At 32.9% G+C, this 24,513-nt stretch overlaps 1 long non-coding RNA gene across 7 annotated transcripts in view; it reads left to right on the plus strand.

Annotated features, from left to right (window-relative positions):
- Positions 1-303: 303 nt before the first annotated feature.
- The window catches only part of LOC127699776 (uncharacterized), a 31,660-nt gene continuing 7,450 nt past the window's right edge, over positions 304-24,513 (plus strand). For 4 of the 7 annotated variants that reach the window (XR_007981196.1, XR_007981194.1, XR_007981200.1 and 1 more), the window contains exon 1: positions 15,730-16,449. This is a non-coding gene — a long non-coding RNA (uncharacterized LOC127699776). Of the gene's footprint in view, positions 783-2,597; positions 2,614-5,170; positions 5,227-15,729; positions 16,450-24,513 lie in introns of those variants that run through there. The other 3 variants (XR_007981198.1, XR_007981199.1, XR_007981197.1) reach the window with 3 other exon arrangements.

Genomic DNA, 24,513 nt, shown 5'->3' on the forward strand with positions numbered 1-24,513 from the left:
GCACAACAGCAAGAAATCTTTAATTGAATATAAATTCAATTCATATAACCAATTTCAAGTTCTTTGACTACATCTATTCAGAAACCTATAATATGTCAAATATTTAATTACAATGCAAATTCAGACCTGAATCAAGCTTGAATATTGTGTCCATTTTTGCCCCAACTGTTCAGGGTTGGACCTCTGCGGGCGTATCTAGCTGCGCTCAGCGAAGCAGTTTATTAGATAATAAGGACATACTATGTAGTTGTGCATATCGACAGGAAATTACGATTCAATTTTTTTTCTAGGAGTTACGCCCCTTTGAACTTATTTACTTTAATGTACTACTGCAACCTTTTGTCATCGCAACTCCTCTCAAACCACACAACAGAATTTCATGAAACCTTTTCAGATAATAAGGACATACAACGTAGATGTGCATATCGACAGGAAATTACGATTCAATTTTTTTTCCAGGAGTTACGCCCCTTTGAACTTATTTGCCCAATATACTACTGCAACCTTTTGTCATCGCAACTCCTCTCAAACCACACAACAGAATTTCATGAAACCTTTTCAGATAATAAGGACATACTACGTAGATGTGCATATTGACAGGAAATTACGATTCAATTTTTATACGACCGCAAAAATTGAAAATTTTTTGGTCGTATATTGGTATGACGTTGGCGTCGTCGTCGTCGTCGTCTGGCGTCGTCCGGCGTCGTCCGAAGACACATTGGTTTTCGCACTCTAACTTTAGTTTAAGTGAATGGATCTCCATGAAATTTTACCATAAGGTTCAATACCACGAAAGGAAGGTGGGGATTGATTTTGGGGGTTATGGTACCAATAGTTAAGGAATTAGGGGCCAAAAAGGGGCCAAAAATAAGCATGTTTGTAACTTCCAGACAATAACTTGTGTGTAAGTGTATGGATCTCTCTGACATTGTACCACAAGGTTCCATATCACAAAGGGAAGGCTGTAATTGATTTTGGGGGTAATTGCCTCAAAATTTTAGGAATTAGGGGCCAAAAAGGGGCAAAAAACAAGCATTTTTCTAGTTTCATGACAATAACTTGTGTGTAAGTGTTTGGATATTTCTGAAATTGTACTACAAGGTTCCATATCACAAAGGGAAAGCTGGAATTGAGTTTGGGGGTAATTGCCCGAAACGTTTAGGAATTGGGGGCCAAAAAGGGGCCAAAAATAAGCATTTTTCTAGTTTCCAGACAATAACTTGTGTTCAAGTGTATGGATCTCTCTGAAATTGTACTGCAAGGTACCATACCACAAAGGGAAGGCTGGGATTGAGTTTGGGGGTGATGAATCATAAGGGGGTTCAAAAAATTTGGGGGGGGGATTTTTTTTTTTCTTTTTTTTTCTTTTAAAATTTTCCATTTTAAGTTGGTTATTTCTGATTAATATTTAATAACAAATAATAATGATATGGTAGGAGATACACACCAAACAGGATGTGTAAATTATTATATAATAAGTATTGTGCAATAGCAAGAAATTTTCAATTGCACAGTATTGCACAATTGTAAGAAATCTTCAACTGCACAGTATTGCACAATAGCAAGAAATCTTCAATTGCACAGTATTGCGCAATAGCAAGAAATATCCAATAGCACAATATTGCGCAATAGCAAGAAATTGTCAATTGTACAGTATTGCACAATAGCAAGAAATATTCAATTGCACAGTATTGTGCAAAAGAAGATACTTCGTATAAATTGCTTATTTCTTGATCAATTTCAATGAGGTTTTATTCTTGAATTCTTGGGGTTCTTTAATATGCTGAATCTAACCGTGTATTAAGTTTTTGGATTTTGGGCCCCGTTTTTAAATTGGTCCACATTGAGGTCCAAAGGGTCCAAAATTTAACTTTGTTTGATTTCATCAAAAATTGAATTATTGGGGTTCTTTGATATGCCGAATCTAACCGTGTATTTAGATTCTTAATTTTTGGTTCCGTTTTCAAATTGGTCTACATTAAGGTCAAAAGGGTCCAAAATTAAACTAAGTTTGATTTTAACAAAAATTGAATTTTTAGGGTACTTTGATATGCTGAATCTAAACATGTATTTAGATTTTAGATTTTTGGCCCAGTTTTCAAGTTGGTCCAAATTGGGGTCCAAAATTAAACTTTGTTTGATTTCAACAAAAATTGAATATATGGGGTTCTTTGATATGCTGAATCTTACCATGTATTTAGATTTTTTATTTGTGGGCCCGCTATCAAATTGGTTCATATTGAGGTCAAAAGGGTCCAAAATTAAACTTTGTTTGATTTCATCAAAAATTTAATTATTGGGGTTCTTTGATATGCTAAATCTAACCGTGTATTTAGATTTTTAATTTTGGGTCCCGTTTTTTAAATTGGTCTACATTAAGGTCCAAAGGGTCCAAAATTAAACTTAGTTTGATTTTAACAAAAATTGAATTTTTGGGGTTCTTTGATATGTTGAATCTAAACATGTGTTTAGATTTTTGATTATGGGACCAGTTTTCAAGTTGGGGTCCAAAATTAAACTATGTTTGATTTCAACAAAAATTGAATATATGGTTTCTCGCACTCTAACTTTAGTTTAAGTGAATGGATCTCTATGAAATTTTACTATAAGGTTCAATACCACAAAAAGAAGGTTGGGATTGATTTTGGGGGTTATGGTACCAACAGTTAAGGAATTAGGGGCCAAAAATAAGCATTTTTGTAACTTCCAGACATAACTTGTGTGTTAGTGTATGGATCTCTCTGACATTGTACTACAAGGTTCCATATCACAAAGGGAATGCTGGGATGGATTTTGGGGGTAATTGCCTCAAAATTTTAGGAATTAGGGGCCAAAAATGGGGCAAAAAACAAGCATTTTTATATGGACAAATACTTTAGTACAAAACATAATTTAAAGCAGTGTAAGGGAGATAAATCAAATACATCATTTGAATTACCTCCCTTACACTGCTTTAAAATTATGTATAAAGTAATGGTTAATGAACAATTAAGACAATTTAAAACAGTGTAAGGGAGGAAATCCACATACAACGTTTTGATTACTTCCCTTACACTGTTTTTAAATTATGTTTAAAGAAATGCATATTAATAAAGGAAGACCAGTAAAAAGATCTGCAAATGTTGCATCTTTTTTTTTACAAAAAAATCCATATGAAAAGTGGGGGGGGGGGGGGGGGGGGGTAAAAAGAAATTGTGGGGGGTCAATTTTTTCTCATTTCAGATTTCAGAAATTAAAAAGAATTATTCTTCAAATATTTTTTTTTTTTCAAATTTCAAATATTGAAAAATTTCAAGAAGTAATCTTTAATTGCACATTATTGCGCATTAGATTTGTTAAATCTTTGACCAAATTTATTTATTTGTTATGCCAAATCTGACAGTGTATTTAGATTTTTGATTTCGGGCCCAGTTTTCAAGTTGGTCCGAATTGGGGTCCAAAATTAAACTTTGTTTGATTTCAACAAAAATTGAATATATGGGGTTCTTTGATATGCTGTATCTAACCATGTATTTAGATTTTTTATTTGTGGGCCCCGCTATCAAATTTGTTCATATTGAGGTCAAAAGGGTCCAAAATTAAACTTTGTTTTATTTCATCAAAAATTCAATTATTGGGGTTCTTTGATATGCTGAATCTAACCATGTATTTAGATTTTTTATTTGTGGGCCCCTCTATCAAATTGGTTCATATTGAGGTCAAAAGGGTCCAAAATTAAACTTTGTTTTATTTCATCAAAAATTGAATATATGGGGTTCTTTGATATGCTGAATCTTACCATGTATTTAGATTTTTTATTTGTGGGCCCGCTATCAAATTGGTTCATATTGAGGTCAAAAGGGTCCAAAATTAAACTTTGTTTGATTTCATCAAAAATTTAATTATTGGGGTTCTTTGATATGCCAAATCTAACCGTGTATTTAGATTTTTAATTTTGGGTCCCGTTTTTTAAATTGGTCTACATTAAGGTCCAAAGGGTCCAAAATTAAACTTAGTTTGATTTTAACAAAAATTGAATTTTTGGGGTTCTTTGATATGTTGAATCTAAACATGTGTTTAGATTTTTGATTATGGGACCAGTTTTCAAGTTGGGGTCCAAAATTAAACTTTGTTTGATTTCAACAAAAATTGAATATATGGGGTTCTTTGATATGCTGAATCTAAACATGTATTTAGATTTTAGATTTTTGGCCCAGTTTTCAAGTTGGTTCAAATTGGGGTCCAAAATTAAACTTTGTTTGATTTCAACAAAAATTGAATATATGGGGTTCTTTGATATGCTGAATCTTACCATGTATTTAGATTTTTTATTTTGTGGGCCCGCTATCAAATTGGTTCATATTGAGGTCAAAAGGGTCCAAAATTAAACTTTGTTTGATTTCATCAAAAATTGAATTCTTGGGGTACTTTGATATGCTGAATCTAACATGTGTTTAGATTTTTGATTATGGGACCAGTTTTCAAGTTTGTCCAAGTTGGGGTCCAAAATTAAACTTTGTTTGATTTCAACAAAAATTGAATATATTGGGTTCTTTGATATGCTGAATCTAAACATGTATTTTGATTTTGGACATTGGACCATAATAGGTAAATTAAAAAAATTGAAGTTCTTAGACCACATTCTTTCTGTGTCAGAAACCTATGCTGTGTCAAATATTTAATCACAATCCAAATTCAGAGCTGTATCAAGCTTGAATGTTGTGTCCATACTTGCCCCAACTGTTCAGGGTTCGACCTCTGCGGTCTTATCAAGCTGCGCCCAGCGAAGCATTTTATTTTTCCAGGAGTTACGCCCCTTTGAACTTTTTGCCCAATATGCTACTGCAACCTTTTGTCATCGCAACTCCTCTCAAACCACACAACAGAATTTCATGAAACTGTGTAGATAATAAGGACATACTATGTAGATGTGCATATTGACAGGAAATTATGATTCAATTTTTTTTTCTTACACTTATTTTATTTCTCCAATGACAATGTGGGGACGTGGGGTATGTGAGCGCGCTCACTAAGGTTCTTTAATTTTTTTTAAATAAATACTAGCAGGCCATGTTTGTTATGGTCCAAGTTTTCTATAGACTGAGTTTTTTATACGACTGCAAAAAAAAATTTGCAATCGTATATTGGTATGACGTTGGCGTCGTCATCGTCCGAAGACACATTGGTTTCTCGCACTCTAACTTTAGTTTAAGTGAATGGATCTCTATGAAATTTTACTATAAGGTTCAATACCACAAAAAGAAGGTTGGGATTGATTTTGGGGGTTATGGTACCAACAGTTAAGGAATTAGGGGCCAAAAATAAGCATTTTTGTAACTTCCAGACATAACTTGTGTGTTAGTGTATGGATCTCTCTGACATTGTACTACAAGGTTCCATATCACAAAGGGAATGCTAGGATGGATTTTGGGGGTAATTGCCTCAAAATTTTAGGAATTAGGGGCCAAAAATGGGGCAAAAAACAAGCATTTTTATATGGACAAATACTTTAGTACAAAACATAATTTAAAGCAGTGTAAGGGAAATAAATCAAATACATCATTTGAATTACCTCCCTTACACTGCTTTAAAATTATGTATAAAGTAATGGTTAATGAACAATTAAGACAATTTAAAACAGTGTAAGGGAGGAAATCCACATACAACGTTTTGATTACTTCCCTTACACTGTTTTTAAATTATGTTTAAAGAAATGCATATTAATAAAGGAAGACCAGTAAAAAGATCTGCAAATGTTGCATCTTTTTTTTTACAAAAAAATCCATATGAAAAGTGGGGGGGGGGGGGGGTAAAAAGAAATTGTGGGGGGTCAATTTTTTCTCATTTCAGATTTCAGAAATTAAAAAGAATTATTCTTCAAATATTTTTTTTTTTTCAAATTTCAAATATTGAAAAATTTCAAGAAGTAATCTTTAATTGCACATTATTGCGCATTAGATTTGTTAAATCTTTGACCAAATTTATTTATTTGTTATGCCAAATCTGACAGTGTGTGTATTTAGATTTTTGATTTCGGGCCCAGTTTTCAAGTTGGTCCGAATTGGGGTCCAAAATTAAACTTTGTTTGATTTCAACAAAAATTGAATATATGGGGTTCTTTGATATGCTGTATCTAACCATGTATTTAGATTTTTTATTTGTGGGCCCCGCTATCAAATTTGTTCATATTGAGGTCAAAAGGGTCCAAAATTAAACTTTGTTTTATTTCATCAAAAATTCAATTATTGGGGTTCTTTGATATGCTGAATCTAACCATGTATTTAGATTTTTTATTTGTGGGCCCCTCTATCAAATTGGTTCATATTGAGGTCAAAAGGGTCCAAAATTAAACTTTGTTTTATTTCATCAAAAATTGAATTATTGGGGTTCTTTGATATGCCAACTCTAACTGTGTATTTAGATTTTTAATTTTGGGTCCAGTTTTCAAATTGGTCTACATTAAGGTCCAAAGGTTCCAAAATTAAACTAGTTTGATTTTAACAAAAATTGAATATATTGGGTTCTTTGATATGCTGATTCTAAACATGTATTTAGATTTTTGATTTCGGGCCCAGTTTTCAAGTTGGTCCAAATTGGGGTCCAAAATTAAACTTTGTTTGATTTCAACAAAAATTGAATATATGGGGTTCTTTGATATGCTGAATCTAACCATGTATTTAGATTTTTTATTTGTGGGCCCCGCTATCAAATTTGTTCATAATGAGGTCAAAAGGGTCCAAAATTAAACTTTTGTTATATTTCATCAAAAATTGAATTATTGGGGTTCTTTGATATGCCAAATCTAACCGTGTATTTAGATTTTAAATTTTGGGTCCTGTTATTTAAATTGGTCTACATTAAGGTCCAAAGGGTCCAAAATTAAACTTAGTTTGATTTTAACAAAAAATGAATTCTTGGGGTTCTTTGATATGCTGAATCTAAACATGTGTTTAGATTTTTAAAGGCAGTGCTTTAATGCCTTTCTAGTTGCCGTGTTAATCTTTCTTTCCGCGATATCCAACTTATCTACGTGGGGGGTCATTAGGCTCCAAGTAGATCCGGAAAATGTTGATTCTCTCCTCTTCTTATTGTGATATAAAATGTTTTTGTTTCATTTCATTTACATTGGGAAATAGAGAAACGATCATTGTGTTTTGTTAGTTTTAAAAACTTTTGATATATTTGTATTTTACATTATAAGCAGTCAACCGATTGACAAACTAGAATTATTTGAATTCCGTGTGTAAAGAGGTAGGGTTAATTTCGAGTGTTATCTGCAATCTAGATGTTTATAAATCATTTCAATCGTTGATATAATAATTAAAGGTCGACTGAACATGAATTATATTATACAATTTAAAGCGCATTTCTGTTTATGCACGCGAACCCATCTAACGTTATTGTTATTTCGCAGTTATATAAAGTAGCAAATGATCGTTCCTGAATAGGTGGCGCCGTGGTAGCCGATCCTGTTCTTCAACTTCCGGTTTCTGCACTGTGCAACTATTACAGTTGCATTTTTAATTAACGATGCCAAGTACTTGTTGTTGTGTACCTGGATGTCATTTAAGAGGAGGACATGCATTTCCAAATGACTTAAAAAGAAGGAAAAGTTGGATCAACGCCATGGCCCATACGCAGATTGGACGAGAACACGGTGAAATCGTGGATGCACTGTGCAACTATTACAGTTGCATTTTTAATTAACGATGCCAAGTACTTGTTGTTGTGTACCTGGGTGTCATTTAAGAGGAGGACATGCATTTCCAAATGACTTAAAAAGAAGGAAAAGTTGGATCAACGCCATGGCCCATACGCAGATTGGACGAGAACACGGTGAAATCGTGGAGTCCATCTCAATCAGCTGTTGTTTGCAAGGCACATTTTACTGAAAAAGACTACGTGCAGGAAACTATTGATGGTAAAACTCTTATTTTCTTTTTAAAATATATAGTTATATATGTAATCGCCATGCGAATAAACCAAAGTCTGTTTACAACCGCAATTATCGTTTTAGAATAAAAGGGGGTGGTTAATTCAAGACGTCATAATTTTTTGGATTACGATTCAATGTGATCTGTTTGAGATTTTTTGGTGCTTGCTACAATTATAATGATTTCTTACAAGAGGTATATCATACTGAGAATTATTTTAGCAGTAATTATGCTAATGTAGTAATGACAGGAATGCATAAGCTATGCCTCATAGACTTTCTTGAAAAATATCAATGACAATGTTAACAGGAACAAAACAATGACATGCTCTCATCTATATTATAGTTATTTAGGTACAAACAATGTATGTTTGTTGCATACGTCTCTCATTGTTTGTCCTTTGGATTTACATAACATACATTTTGATGTACATTGAATCAGGCTAACATAGTTTTATCCAGATTGTAATGAATAAATCTAGTTAATATTTTGCCAGGTAGTACAAAGTATGCATTGCTAATGGAAGTTCATTTAATTATCAAAAAACTAATGTTTTATAACCTTTTTCAGAGCGTAAACCCTCCATACAGAGACTTAAGTCTACTGCCATTCCCAGCCTATTTTCCTGGATCAAGCAAGAGACTGAATCTTCCGCAAAAAGAAAAATCAGGGCAGTTTCCTGTGAAAACAGAAGAACTAAACTTGATGAATATTGTAGTAGAAATCTAGAGGAAAGTTTTGATTGTAAAGTTGGTTTTCCTGAAGAAGTCATTCATACTGCAGACAGGATTTATGACTGTCCACCACCAACTGCCGAGCTAATGTTGAGCTTCACAGATGGAATTACGCAAACACCATCAATGCCTATATTTTCAGCAGAGAATTTTGAAATGAAGACACGTGACACAGCCATGCATTTTTATACCAGTTTAGAGTTGTATACTAATTTTTTTTGTTTTTTGACCACACTTGGTCCAGCAGCACATTGTTTGAGATACATATATTTTCAAATTGATAGGGTGTCATTTGAAAATCATTTTTTTTATGACTTTGATGAAATTGAGGCATTATACAACCAACTTTGAACTGTCTAGATTCTAGATTGAAACTAGTGTTAAGAATATTGTGTAAACATGGATTGTTTTTATGTCTAAACAGTGGCGTGAGGCTAACACTTGGCCATTTAGTGGTTTAGTCAGGTATTTTTCGCCATCCAACTTCAAATTAAAGTTTCCTACAACTTGAATTATTATTGACAGCACAGAATATCCCGTGATAAAACATAAAGCTCCTAGAGCTCAGGCAACCTTTTCATCATATAAAAACAGAAACACTGAAAATACTTGTATGTTCGACACCTGGTGGTTTAGTCAACTACAAAAATGTATGTCTCTAATGCATATGTTGGTTGTACCAGTGACTGTGAAATAGTTGAAAGATGTAGAATACATGTGTAGTTCAATTATGTGACCCAGGTGACAGTGTGATGGCAGACAAAGGTTTAAATGTGCAAGATTTGTTTGCTCACTTTTTTCAAAAAAAGAAACAGAATTAGTTCCAAAACTCTTATACGGGATAGAAAAGTCCAATTAACACGTGCAAATAGAGCTAATTATTGGACTTGGCAAAACATACAAAATTCTAATAAATCCTATGAATGGAACTGAAACAAAACTTGCATCTGAAATAACATTTAGTTGTTTTATGTTGTGTAATTTTAGAACTTGTATTGTGCCAAAGGATGCATAAATAAAAGTGACGCAATGAAGTTTGTTCTGATATATATATATAAATATTATTTACAATTACATGCACATGTAAATTGTAATGCATAAAAAAATAAGGAGATGTGGTATGATATTCAGTGAGTTTATCGAACCAAAGTGCATAAGAAATGGGTTAAGCAGTTACAGGTGTTACTGTCACCGTACAATCTCCAACAATTAGAAAAAACTTGTAACATGTAAAAAATTTCAGAGATCTTACAACTAAGTTTGACTTTGGTGAATTGTTTATATCTGTTGATGTAAATATAAAAAAGAAGATGTGGTATGATTGCCAATGAGACAACTCTCCACAAGTGACCAAATGACACAAAAATTAACAGCTATAGGTCACAGTACATCCTTCAACAATGAGCAAAGCACATACCGCACAGTGAGCTATAAAAGGCCCCGAAATGACAATGTATCTCACTGCTGGTAAACTCAAATAAAATGCTCCTCTGGGCGCAGCTTGATACGACTGCAGAGGTCGAACCCTGAACAGTTGGGGCAAGTATGGACACAACATTCAAGCTTGATACAGCTCTGAATTTGGATTGTGATTCAATATTTGACACAGCATAGGTTTCTGACACAGAATGAATGTGGTCTAAGAACTTTAATTTTCTTAATTTACCTATGATAATTGAAAAAAACGTGTCTATACTGGTATAAGTAAATTTTTTTTACAATCCCACAAAAATTCTCAAGTTTTGAGATGTAAAAACATGCCTTTAATGATTTTTCCCAGGTTAGCTCATAATTTTTGATTAGAGTTCAATGTTTCATCTCATTAATTTAACAAAGAAACTGATTGCCCAAAGATCTTAAGTATTTGCTCAAGGCCTTCAAAAATTGCTCCTTGGGGGCTTGTAAATGAGCAGTGTTCTGAAAATAACAGACAAATGAGATTTTCATTGTCCATGAAATTACACTTAAATGATCAGTAAAGACATCTGCAAAGGACTGACAATTTAAAATTCTATTAGAGCAAAGAAGTCATAAGAATTCAAGAAAAGAAGATATATGAAGTATGACTTTTTCACTTATATAAGTAAAAAAATCTGAATGTCTAAGGGACATAACTAAGCCATTTTTTTATACGACCGCAAAAAAATTTTGTGGTCGTATATTGGTATGACGTTGGCGTCGTCGTCGTCGTCCGAAGACACATTGGTTTTCGCACTCTAACTTTAGTTTAAGTGAATGGATCTTTTTGAAATTTGACCATAAGGTTAAATACCACAAAAGGATGGTTGGGATTGATTTTGGGGGTTATGGTACCAACAGTTAAGGAATTAGGGGCCAAAAAGGGGCCAAAAATAAGCATTTTCTAGTTTCCAGACAATAACTGTGGAACGGTGTATGGATCTCTCTGAAATTATACTACAAGTTTCCATACCACAAAGGGATGGTTAGGATTTTCTTTGGGGGGTTATGGCTCAAACCGTTTAGGAATTAGGGACAAAAAAGGGGGAAAAACAAGGTTGTCCTGGTTAATGGACAAATACTTTAGTACAAAACATAATTTAAAGCAGTGTAAGGGAGATAAATCAAATACATCATTGAAATCTTTAAACATAATTTAAAAGCAGTGTAAGGGAAGTAACCAAAACATTGTATTTGGATTACCTCCCTTACACTGTTTTAAATTATCTTCATATTTATAAAGGAAGACTAGTAAAAATATCTGCAAATGTTGCATCTTTTTTTTTTACATCTAAAATTGAATTATTGGGGTTCTTTGATATTCCAAATCTAACCGTGTATTTAGATTTTTAATTTTGGGTCCTGTTTTTTGAATTGGTCTACATTAAGGTCCAAAGGGTCCAAAATTAAACTTAGTTTGATTTTAACAAAAATTGAATTATTGGGGTTCTTTGATATGCTGAATCTAAACATGTGTTTAGATTTTTGATTATGGGCCCAGTTTTCAAGTTGGTCCAAGATAGGGTCCAGTATTTAAACTTTGTTTGATTTCAACAAAAATTGAATATATGGGGTTCTTTGATATGCTGAATCTAACCATGTAATTGATTTTTGATTATGGGCCCAGTTTTCAAGTTGGTCCAAATTTGGGTCCAAAATTAAACTTTGTTTGATTTCAACAAAAATTGAATATATGAGGTTCTTTGATATGCTGAATCTAACCATGTATTTAGATTTTTTATTTGTGGGGCCCGCTATCAAATTGGTTCATATTGAGGTCAAAAGGGTCTAAAATTAAACTTTTGTTTGATTTCATCAAAAATTGAATTATTGGGGTTCTTTGATATGCCAAATCTAACCGTGTTTTTAGATTTTTAATTTGGGTCCCATTTTTTAAAATTGGTCTTCATTGAGGTCCAAAGGGTCCAAAATTAAACTTAGTTTGATTTTAACAAAAATTGAATTCTTGGGGTTCTTTGATATGCTGAATCTAAACATGTGTTTAGATTTTTGATTATGGGCCCAGTTTTCAAGTTGGTCCAAGATAGGGTCCAGTATTTAAACTTTGTTTGATTTCAACAAAAATTGAATATATGGGGTTCTTTGATATGCTAAATCTAAACATGTGTTTAGATTTTTTATTATGGGCCCAGTTTTCAAGTTGGTCAAAGTTGGGGTCCAAAATTAAATTTTTTTTGATTTCAACAAAAATTGAATATATGGGGTTCTTTGATATGCTGAATCTAACCATGAATTTAGATTTTTTATTTGTGGGCCCCGCTATCAAATTGGTTCATATTGAGGTCAAAAGGGTCCAAAATTAAACTTTGTTTGATTTCATCAAAAATTGAATTATTGGGGTTCTTTGATATTCCAAATCTAACCATGTATTTAGATTTTTAATTTTAAGTCCCGTTTTTTAAATTGGTCTACATTAAGGTCCAAAGGGTTCAAAATTAAACTTAGTTTGATTTTAACAAAAATTGAATTATTGGGGTTCTTTGATATGCTGAATCTAAACATGTGTTTAGATTTTTGATTATGGGCCCAGTTTTCAAGTTGGTCCAAGTTGGGGTCCAAAATTAAACTTTGTTTGATTTCAACAAAAATTGAAAATATGGGGTTCTTTGATATGCTGAATCTAACCATGTATTTTGATTTTGGACATTGGACCATAATAGGTAAATTAATAAAAATTCAAGTTCTTAGACCACATTCTTTCTGTGTCAGAAACCTATGCTGTGTCAAATATTTAATAACAATCCAAATTCAGAGCTGTATCAAGCTTGAATGTTGTGTCCATACTTGCCCCAACTGTTCAGGGTTCGACCTCTGCGGTCGTATCAAGCTGCGCCCCAGCGAAGCATTTTATTTTTACCTATACAAGTAAATGAAATACACTTGTAGTATCCTACAAATTTACTTATAAAAGTATATTAATATTACTTCTTCAAGTAAATAAAAATTACTTGTACAAATAGTACCCCTAACTGACTGTAGTTTATAGGTCCTTATGATATTTTTTGACAATATGAGAAAAAATATAAGGACATATATGAGCTACGGTTCTTCAGCTAGCCAGTGCCTTGCTCTGCTACTGTCAATATAAATGTGGATGTACAGACTTTCTTCATTTTGTAGAATATAAGAAAAAACTTTGCTATATGCTCTGCACATTAGACGTAAAATGTATATGCAATCATTAACACTACGGATGAATTAACAGCAAGGGTTGCTTGCGATCACTCAATCAAAGGCATAAATTTAAAAAATCTAAATTATCCTTTGTTTAAAAGTGTGTGAAACTTTCTAGTAGGTGTTTAAATACACCATTTATTTTACCATTTATTTTACTCTGAAACCACAGTTGTGCCTTTGAAAGGCAGGATCTTCATACATGTACAAGACTATTTATGGCAGATATATATTTTCGTCCTAAAAACATCTTTGATACGACCATGACGACCCCTGTGGTCAGTGGTATGACAGACATTTTGGAATTCTTTAACAGTGTGAACATTGATATATACTATATATATATATATTATATATATTTATATATATATATTATATATGTGAATTGCATGTACAACTAATTTTAAACTGTACATGTAGCTTTGAACATTAGGTAAAATTTAATGACGCACTCTACAACTTGAGTTCTTGTACACTGGTACATATGTTCATGGAGGTTGGTACAGTCATACAGTTATATTTTAAAGTATCCGATGTATATACATGAAGTTCTGAAAAACTTAAAAGTACAAGCATCTCGTATAGAACTTAGGTTGTAACCAATAACATTGGTACACTTTTTGTAAATTTATGGAGCAAGACTTCTATAAATGCTTGGTTTCCTGTTGTGAACCCTGATAAAACTGATGACCCTGATAATGGTAAAGGCCCGGCCCTATCCCAGGTGACGACATTCAGTTATCGAGTTTATTGGTATGGTACATTGTCCGTCAAGGTTTTACTCCTTTAATAAAATGCTTACTATTTAGTCAGCTGTACCAATGTAGGAAATAAACAATGGACAATGTCAGATTCTATTGTTTGATAGGTTGATTTCTAAGTCTTGCATGCACATTTTTATATTTATTTCACATTTACCATGTTTACAATGTTTTATCGACAAATAATATTTCATACAGTGGTTGTTGATTGCAAGCTCATTAATTTTCAAGTTTGTTGCGGAAGTTTACCCAATCGTGACATTGATAAACAAAAAAATGAAAGCACTTGGAAATAGTTACAGATAAGTGAATTGAAAGAACCATGACATTCTGTATGTATGTGCCTGTCCCAAGTCAGGAGCCTGTTATTCAGTGGTTGTCGTTTGTTGATGTGTACATATTTGTTTTTAAGGTCTTTCCACTCCGTTAGGAAAGACCTTATTGTTTTTCTAATGTTTTTTTTTTTTCTTTTTTTTTCTTCCAACATTTTTTTGACATGCCCTTCCCTCGTTTCTATTAGAGTTTTCAAGACCAAATATGAACCATCGATAGACCTCATCATGAAGTATTACCAGATGACCCTGTTAAGGATTTCATCATCTCCTTTAGAAGTTATCTCCCTTTTATTGGTTTTTTTCAACATGGCCCCCCTTCGTTGTTTTTAAAGATATCATGACCTTATTTGTACAGAAGGTAGATCTCATCATGATGTATTACCATATGAGGCTGCGTAGGATTTCATCATCCCCTTTGAGAGTTATATCCCCTTGAAACAATTTCTTTTATTTGCATTTTTCATAAAAGGTATTAGAGATAGAATCGAATTGAAAATGGCAGCATGTACAAGAACAGATGGCAATGTTAATAAACATAAACAATTATTTTGTTATTAACCCTTATAAGGAGTTATTTCCCTTGAAAAATTATACACAATTTTTGAAAAATTCTATTTCGAGAACCGGAAGTTGTAGAGACTTGGAACCTTCACCAATAATCTTTATTTCATGTGACCTTTAATTTGCACCCAAGGTCAAAGGTCACTGAGTGCAAAAAAAATTTACGCTGCAATTTCAAGCTTACATATTAGGAAAACGATAAGAGTTTGCTGCATACATACTGTGTATAAAATGTTCCTCTCGACGAGTTCTACATTTTATTCATTAAGCTCAAAACTGTCCGACCGTCTGTTCAAAAGTAACGACGGGATAATTCTTAAAAGTATAGTATTGCGTCGTCGTCGTCCGAAGACACATTGGTTTTAGCACTCTAACTTTAGTTTAAGTGAATGGATCTCTATGAAATTTTACCACAAGGTTCAATACCACAAAAGGAAGGTTGGGATTGATGATGGGGGTAATTGCCTCAATATTTTAGGAATTAGGGGCCAAAAAGGGGCAAAAAACAAGCATTTTTCTAGTTTCAGGACAATAACTTGTGTGTAAGTGTATGGATCTTTCTGAAATTGTACTACAAGGTTCAGTATCACAAAGGGAAAGCTGGGTTTGAGTTTGGAGGTAATTAAATATTTTAGGAATTTGGGGCCAAAAAGGGGCCAAAAAACACATTTTTATACGACCGCAAAAAAATTTTTGTGGTCGTATATTGGTATGACGTTGGCGTCCTTGTTGTCGTTGTCGTTGTCCGGCTTCGTCCTGCGTTGTCTGAAGACACATTGGTTTTCGCACACTAACTTTAGTTTAAGTGAATGGATCTCTATGAAATTTTACCACAAGGTTCAATACCACAAAAGGAAGGTTGGGATTGATTTTGGGGGTTATGGTACCAACAGTGAAGGAATTAGGGGCCAAAAAGGGGCCAAAAATAAGCATTTTTGTAACTTCCAGACATAACTTGTGTGTTAGTGTATGGATCTCTCTGACATTGTACCACAAGGTTCCATATCACAAAAGGAATGCTGGGATTGATTTCGGGGGTAATTGCCTCAAAATTGTAGGAATTAGGGGCCAAAAAAGGGGCAAAAAACAAGCATTTTTCTAGTTTCATGACAATAACTTGTGTGTAAGTGTATGGATCTTTCTGAAATTGTACTACAAGGTTCCATATCACAAAGGGAAAGCTGGAATTGAGTTTGGGGGTAATTGCCAAAACGTTTAGGAATTGGGGGCCAAAAAGGGGCCAAAAATAAGCATTTTTCTAGTTTCCAGACAATAACTTGTGTTCAAGTGTATGGATCTCTCTGAAATTGTTCTGCAAGGTACCATACCACAAAGGGAAGGCTGGGATTGATGATGGGGGTAATTGCCTCAATATTTTAGGAATAAGGGGCCAAAAAGGGGCAAAAAACAAGCATTTTTCTAGTTTCAGGACAATAACTTGTGTGTAACATGTGTAAGTGTATGGATCTTTCTGAAATTGTACTACAAGGTTCCATATCACAAAGGGAAAGCTGGGTTTGAGTTTGGGGGTAATTTCCCTAAATGTTTAGGAATTTAGGGCCAAAAAGGGGCCAAAAAACACATTTTTGTAGTTTCCAGACAAAAACTTGTGTTCAAGGGTATGGATCTCTCTGAAATTGTACTGCAAGGTACCATACCTCAAAGGGAAGGCTGGGATTGAGTTTGGGGGTGATGAATCATAAGGGGGTTCAAAAAATTTGGGGGGGGGGATTTTTTTTTTTGCCTTTTTTTTTCTTTTTTTTTTGTTTTCTTTTAAAATTTTCCATTTTAAGTTGATTATTTCTGATTTATATTTAAAAGCAAAAAATAATGATATGGAAGGAGATACACACCAAACAGGATGTGTAAATTATTATATAATAAGTATTGTGCAATAGCAAGAAATTTTCAATTGCACAATATTGCACAATAGCAAGAAATCTTCAATTGCACAGTATTGCGCAATTGCAAGAAATCTTCAATTGCACAGTATTGCGCAATAGCAAGAAATATCCAATAGCACAATATTGCGCAATAGCAAGAAATTGTCAATTATACAGTATTGCGCAATAGCAAGAAATATTCAATTGCACAGTATTGTGCAAAAGAAGATACTTCTTATAAATTGCTTATTTCTTGAAAATTTCAATGGGGTTTTATTCTTGAATTCTTGGGGTTCTTTAATATTCTGAATCTAACCGTGTAATTAGTTTTTGGATTTTGGGCCCCGTTTTGAAATTGGTCCACATTGGGGTCCAAAGGGTCCAAAATTAAACTTTGTTTGATTTCTTCAAAAATTGAATTCTTGGGGTTCTTTGATATGCTGAATCTAACCATGTATTTAGATTTTTGATTTTTGGGCCCCGTTATCAACTTTGTCCACATTGAGGTCAAAAGGGTCCAAAATTAAACTTTGTATGATTTCATCAAAAATTGAATTCTTGGGGTTCTTTGATATGCTGAATCTAACCATGTATTTAGATTTTGGATATTGGACCATAATAGGTGAATGTCCAATTTAAAATTTTTAAGTTCTTAAACCACATTCATTCTGTGTCAGAAACCTATGCTGTGTCAAATATTAAATCACAATCCAAATGCAAAGCTGTATCAAGCTTGAATGGTGTGTCCATACTTGCCCCAACTGTTCAGGGTTCGACCTCTGCGGTCGTATCAAGCTGCGCCCTGCGGAGCATTTTATTCTAGTTTCCAGACAATAACTTGTGTTCAAGTGTATGGATCTCTCTGAAATTGTACTGCAAGGTACCATACCACAAAGGGAAGGCTGGGATTGAGTTTGGGGGTGATGAATCATAAGGGGGTTCAAAAAATTTGGGGGGGGATTTTTTTTTTCCTTTTTTTTCTTTTTTTCCTTTTTATACGACCGCAAAAATTGAAAATTTTTTGGTCGTATATTGGTATGACGTTGGCGTCGGCGTCGGCGTCGTCGTCGTCGTCGTCGTCGTCCGGCGTCGTCCGAAGACACATTGGTTTTCGCACTCTAACTTTAGTTTAAGTGAATGGATCTCCATGAAATTTTACCATAAGGTTCAATACCACGAAAGGAAGGTGGGGATTGTTTTTGGGGGTTATGGTACCAACAGTTAAGGAATTAGGGGCCAAAAAGGGGCCAAAAATAAGCATTTTTGTAACTTCCAGACAATAACTTGTGTGTAAGTGTATGGATCTCTCTGACATTGTACCACAAGGTTCCATATCACAAAGGGAAGGCTGTAATTGATTTTGGGGGTGATTGCCTCAAAATTTTAGGAATTAGGGGCCAAAAAAGGGGCAAAAAACAAGCATTTTTCTAGTTTCATGACAATAACTTGTGTGTAAGTGTTTGGATATTTCTGAAATTGTACTACAAGGTTCCATATCACAAAGGGAAAGCTGGAATTGAGTTTGGGGGTAATTGCCCGAAACGTTTAGGAATTGGGGGCCAAAAAGGGGCCAAAAATAAGCATTTTTCTAGTTTCCAGACAATAACTTGTGTTCAAGTGTATGGATCTCTCTGAAATTGTACTGCAAGGTACCATACCACAAAGGGAAGGCTGGGATTGAGTTTGGGGGTGATGAATCATAAGGGGGTTCAAAAAATTTGGGGGGGGAATTTTTTTTTTTCTTTTTTTTTCTTTTTTTCCTTTTTTTTTTCTTTTAAAATTTTCCATTTTAAGTTGGTTATTTCTGATTAATATTTAAAAGCAAATAATAATGATATGGTAGGAGATACACACCAAACAGGATGTGTAAATTATTATATAATAAGTATTGTGCAATAGCAAGAAATTTTCAATTGCACAGTATTGCACAATTGCAAGAAATCTTCAATTGCACAGTATTGCGCAATAGCAAGAAATCTTCAATTGCACAGTATTGCGCAATAGCAAGAAATATCCAATAGCACAATATTGCGCAATAGCAAGAAATTGTCAATTGTACAGTATTGCACAATAGCAAGAAATATTCAATTGCACAGTATTGTGCAAAAGAAGATACTTCGTATAAATTGCTTATTTCTTGATCAATTTCAATGGGGTTTTATTCTTGAATTCTTGGGGTTCTTTAATATGCTGAATCTAACCGTGTATTAAGTTTTTGGATTTTGGGCCCCTTTTTTAAATTGGTCCACATTGAGGTCCAAAGAGTCCAAAATTTAACTTTGTTTGATTTCATCAAAAATTGAATTATTGGGGTTCTTTGATATGCCGAATCTAACCGTGTATTTAGATTCTTAATTTTTGGTTCCGTTTTCAAATTGGTCTACATTAAGGTCAAAAGGGTCCAAAATTAAACTTAGTCTGATTTTAACAAAAATTGAATATATGGGGTTCTTTGATATGCTGAATCTAACCATGTATTTAGATTTTTGATTTTTGGGCCCCGTTATCAACTTTGTCCTTATTGAGGTCAAAAGGGTCCAAAATTAAACTTTGTTTGATTTCATCAAAAATTGAATTCTTGGGGTTCTTTGATATGCTGAATCTAACCATGTATTTAGATTTTTTATTTGTGGACCCGCTATCAAATTGGTTCATATTGAGGTCAAAAGGGTCCAAAATTAAACTTTGTTTGATTTCATCAAAAATTGAATTATTGGGGTTCTTTGATATGCCAAATCTAACCGTGTATTTAGATTTTTAATTTTGGGTCCCGTTTTTAAATTGGTCTACATTAAGGTCCAAAGGGTCCAAAATTAAACTTAGTTTGATTTTAACAAAAATTGAATTCTTGGGGTTCTTTGATATGCTGAATCTAAACATGTGTTTAGATTTTTGATTATGGGCCCAGTTTTCAAGTTGGTCCAAGTTTGGGTCCAAAATTAAACTTTTTTTGTTTGATTTCAACAAAAATTGAATATATGGGGTTCTTTGATATGCTGAATCTAAACATGTATTTAGATTTTAGATTTTTGGCCCAGTTTTCAAGTTGGTCCAAATTGGGGTCCAAAATTAAACTTTGTTTGATTTCAACAAAAATTGAATATATGGAGTTCTTTGATATGCTGAATCTTACCATGTATTTAGATTTTTTATTTGTGGGCCCGCTATCAAATTGGTTCCTATTGAGGTCAAAAGGGTCCAAAATTAAACTTTGTTTGATTTCATCAAAAATTGAATTATTGGGGTTCTTTGATATGCCAAATCTAACCGTGTATTTAGATTTTTAATTTTGGGTCCCGTTTTTTAAATTGGTCTACATTAAGGTCCAAAGGGTCCAAAATTAAACTTAGTTTGATTTTAACAAAAATTGAATTTTTTGGGGTTCTTTGATATGCTGAATCTAAACATGTGTTTAGATTTTTTATTATGGGACCAGTTTTCAAGTTGGTCCAAGTTGGGGTCCAAAATTAAACTTTGTTTGATTTCAACAAAAATTGAATATATGGGGTACTTTGATATGCTGAATCTTACCATGTATTTAGATTTTTTATTTTGTGGGCCCGCTATCAAATTGGTTCATATTGAGGTCAAAAGGGTCCAAAATTAAACTTTGTTTGATTTCATCAAAAATTGAATTATTGGGGTTCTTTGATATGCCAAATCTAACCGTGTTTTTAGATTTTTAATTTTGGGTCCCGTTTTTTAAATTGGTCTACATTAAGGTCCAAAGGGTCCAAAATTAAACTTAGTTTGATTTTAACAAAAATTGAATTCTTGGGGTACTTTGATATGCTGAATCTAAACATGTGTTTAGATTTTTGATTATGGGACCAGTTTTCAAGTTTGTTCAAGTTGGGGTCCAAAATTAAACTTTGTTTGATTTCAACAAAAATTGAATATATGGGCTTCTTTGATATGCTGAATCTAACCATGTATTTTGATTTTTTGACATTGGACCATAATAGGTAAATTAAAAAAATTGAAGTTCTTAGACCACATTCTTTCTGTGTCAGAACCTATGCTGTGTCAAATATTTAATCACAATCCAAATTCAGAGCTGTATCAAGCTTGAATGTTGTGTCCATACTTGCCCCAACTGTTCAGGGTTCGACCTCTGCGGTCGTATCAAGCTGCGCCCAGCGAAGCATTTTATTTTTTTCTTTTAAAATTTTCCATTTTAAGTTGGTTATTTCTGATTTATATTTAAAAGCAAATAATAATGATATGGTAGGAGATACACACCAAACAGGATGTGTAAATTATCATATAATAAGTATTGTGCAATAGCAAGAAATTTTCAATTGCACAGTATTGCACAATAGCAAGAAATCTTCAATTGCACAGTATTGCGCAATAGCAAGAAATCTTCGATTCCACAGTATTGCGCAATAGCAAGAAATATCCAATAGCACAATATTGCGCAATAGCAAGAAATTGTCAATTGTACAGTATTGTGCAATAGCAAGAAATATTTAATTGCACAGTATTGTGCAAAAGAAGATTCTTCGCATTAATTGCTTATTTCTTGACCAATTTCAATGGGGTTTTATTCTTGAATTCTTGGGGTTCTTTAATATGCTGAATCTAACCGTGTATTAAGTTTTTGGATTTTGGGCCCTCGTTTTTAAATTGGTCCACATTGAGGTCCAACGGGTCCAAAATTAAACTTTGTTTGATTTCATCAAAAATTGAATTATTGGGGTTCTTTGATATGCCGAATCTAACCGTGTATTTAGATTCTTAATTTTTGGTTCCGTTTTCAAATTGGTCTACATTAAGGTCCAAAGGGTCCAAAATTAAACTTAGTTTGATTTTAACAAAAATTGAATTCTTAGGGTTCTTTGATATGCTGAATCTAAACATGTATTTAGATTTTTGATTATGGGCCCAGTTTTCAAGTTGGTCCAAATCGGGGTCCAAAATTAAACTTTGTTAGATTTCAACAAAAATTGAATATATGGGATGTACATGATGTAGTACAGAACTTAACTTTTGACTACATGTATTTGCCTATTTTAAATCTTTTTCCTTATTTTTAACATTTTTGTGTTTAATTTTTAAGGTTTTATTCACGGTATGTATAGTGTCCAGCTAGGATTGTGGTTTTTTGAGTGATTTGATCGGGTTTTTTCAAGTCTGACCACTTTTTTTCGAGTGAATATGATCAAAAATGTAAACAAACAGACTTACTTTCTGAAAAGACGTGATATAGAAGCTTGAGTTTAATATACAAGTATATACAAGGTGTGTTAGTATTTGAGAATCAATCCGACATTATTTTTCGTTCAAAAAGTTGAATTTTGCCTTACAATGCTTTTATTCCAAAAAACAGAATAAAGCCATTTTTATACACATACCAATGCAAACGTCTATGGAAATGCATACATGGAATCCATAATATCCTTAGATATACAGACACTTTACAAAAATTCTTGTTTTTGCATTGAAAAACGATATTTTGAGACTAAGTTCATTGCTGTGTGTTCTGGGTTTTTTCGAGAGCAGGCAGGGCTTTTTCGAGTGCATCCATGTTTTATCAAGTGATTATACAAATTTCCTATAGCTTAGAATGTTGTGTGTCAGTGTATTTGCATTTAAAAACAAAAAAAAAGGGTTCAAATTATGTACTTTTTAAGGCACAAAACCAATGCATTCATCAGTTTAATAAAGGTGTACTAACACTTAGACTTTATAAACAAGTATCAGCCATCTGTATATATTGGTTTGTCACATCTAATAAATTACATGTACAGTATATATTCATGATCTCAAAAATCTAATGTAAACATAGACAATTTGGATTGAGACGTACATACAAAGAGTGAATTAAGCTGATGAATTATTCATTTCATTGTTAACTATATATGAAATTTAATTCAGATGTTTATATAATTGTCAATGGGAATAAAAACTGGTCATATAAAGTGTCTTTTAGTAGAATATTTTGTTCTTTGATATGCTGAATCTAACCATGTATTTAGATTTTTGATTTTTGGGCCCCGTTATCAACGTTGTCCACTGTTTTGATTTCAATTTATTATGTCTAATTACATTTAGAATATAGCAAAGTACTCTCGCCCATTGAAATTGTAGGATTGGATGCCTCTTAATTGTGAAGAATGAATGTAAATCATGTTCTTAATAAGGGATTATCCGATTATTTGGGTCTATTTACAGTTCAAAACAAAGAGTCTATAAATGAGTTACAACTGCCCCGAAGCACATTTATCAGATTGAAAGGATTTATCACACAGTGATTAAAACTGACTAAAAGTTGAATTGTGAAACAAACAAAAATCTCAAAAATATGTTGAAGTTTACTGGTGCAGTAAAATTGGTACCGTGAATGTTATTATGAAAATATTAATAACTTCAAATTACTATAAAATTAAACAATACCAAAGCAATGCAAAAAAAAAGAAAAACAATCTTTCAGATAAAAAATAACCTAAATCTTTAGCTTTCCAAAACTTTGATTACTTGATCAGCGGTTGGGGAAAATAGTTATTTCCAATACATTGTATATTGTACTCCGATAAGAAAAACAGGAATTTAACTTTGAACATATTGAAAACTTATAAGGGCACTATTTTTGAACATTTCCCTGACATAATGAAACAGTATTTGATGTAAAAAGCTTGACCAAAATATTGGCTGTGAAATAAAATTTAGTTGTAACTCAAATGTATTAATTGGTTTAAACTGTAAATAAAAAAAGGATAATTCCTCACTAAAATATAACAAGATTTACATTCATACTCACAATCAGGATACATACAATTCCTACCTTTTCTTTCTACTGTTGTGTCACCTAATATCTATAACGCATTTTTTTTAAAAAATATTTCCCAAATGATAAGAAAGTCCTCACTTCACTAAAACTAATCTATAAATGACATGCCGAAAAAGGAAGTCATGCATCAATTATAAACATTGCACTGACAATGAAACTAATTCTTGAATAGATCATTTGAGCCTTGAGCACTTTACAATATTTTAAGTTTGTAAGAGAATGATAATCCCTTACTTCATGATAAGTACTGGCTAACGCTCGTACTTAAGCATGAAGAAAGGGATTATCATTCTCTTACATATACGAGAGATTTTATACATTATATTGCCCAAGGTAATGAATTGTTCTCAGTTGGCAGTTTTATAACCTGTAATTAGCATGATTAGGGGGATTATCTCAACAAAAGGATAAATTAATTTACCGGTATGTAATTATAACTTATAAACTTCCACCTTTTGAAATTAGCTGAACTATTCTTCATTTCATATAATTTTTTCAGAGGAAACCTCGATCTCATCACTTGGCGTCCTTTGTCCGTCTGTGTCGTCGTTAACTATGCAAACATTTTCTCCTCTGACATTGTAATTAAAGATTATCATTGGTCATCTCAATGAGATGATTTTCTCGGTTGAGCTGGTACGTCAAAAGTGAGAAATGAAAGCTAGCGAGTTGAGATGACCAATGATAATCTGTTTATCGCTAGTTTACCTTTGACAACATTGTTAATTTCATTGACAACGGCACATGCGCCCTTAGTTTCTTCTGTTTTAAGCGATAATTTTCATATCAATCTATTGTGCTGAGAAAGAAAATTATCAGTCATAATTAAGATCAAAGGAAAATTTTGTAAAATAGCGATAATGAAATATATTCAAAT

This window comes from Mytilus californianus, unplaced genomic scaffold (genome assembly GCF_021869535.1).
Source record: "Mytilus californianus isolate M0D057914Y unplaced genomic scaffold, xbMytCali1.0.p SCAF_40, whole genome shotgun sequence".
NCBI classification, from domain to species: domain Eukaryota; kingdom Metazoa; phylum Mollusca; class Bivalvia; order Mytilida; family Mytilidae; genus Mytilus; species Mytilus californianus.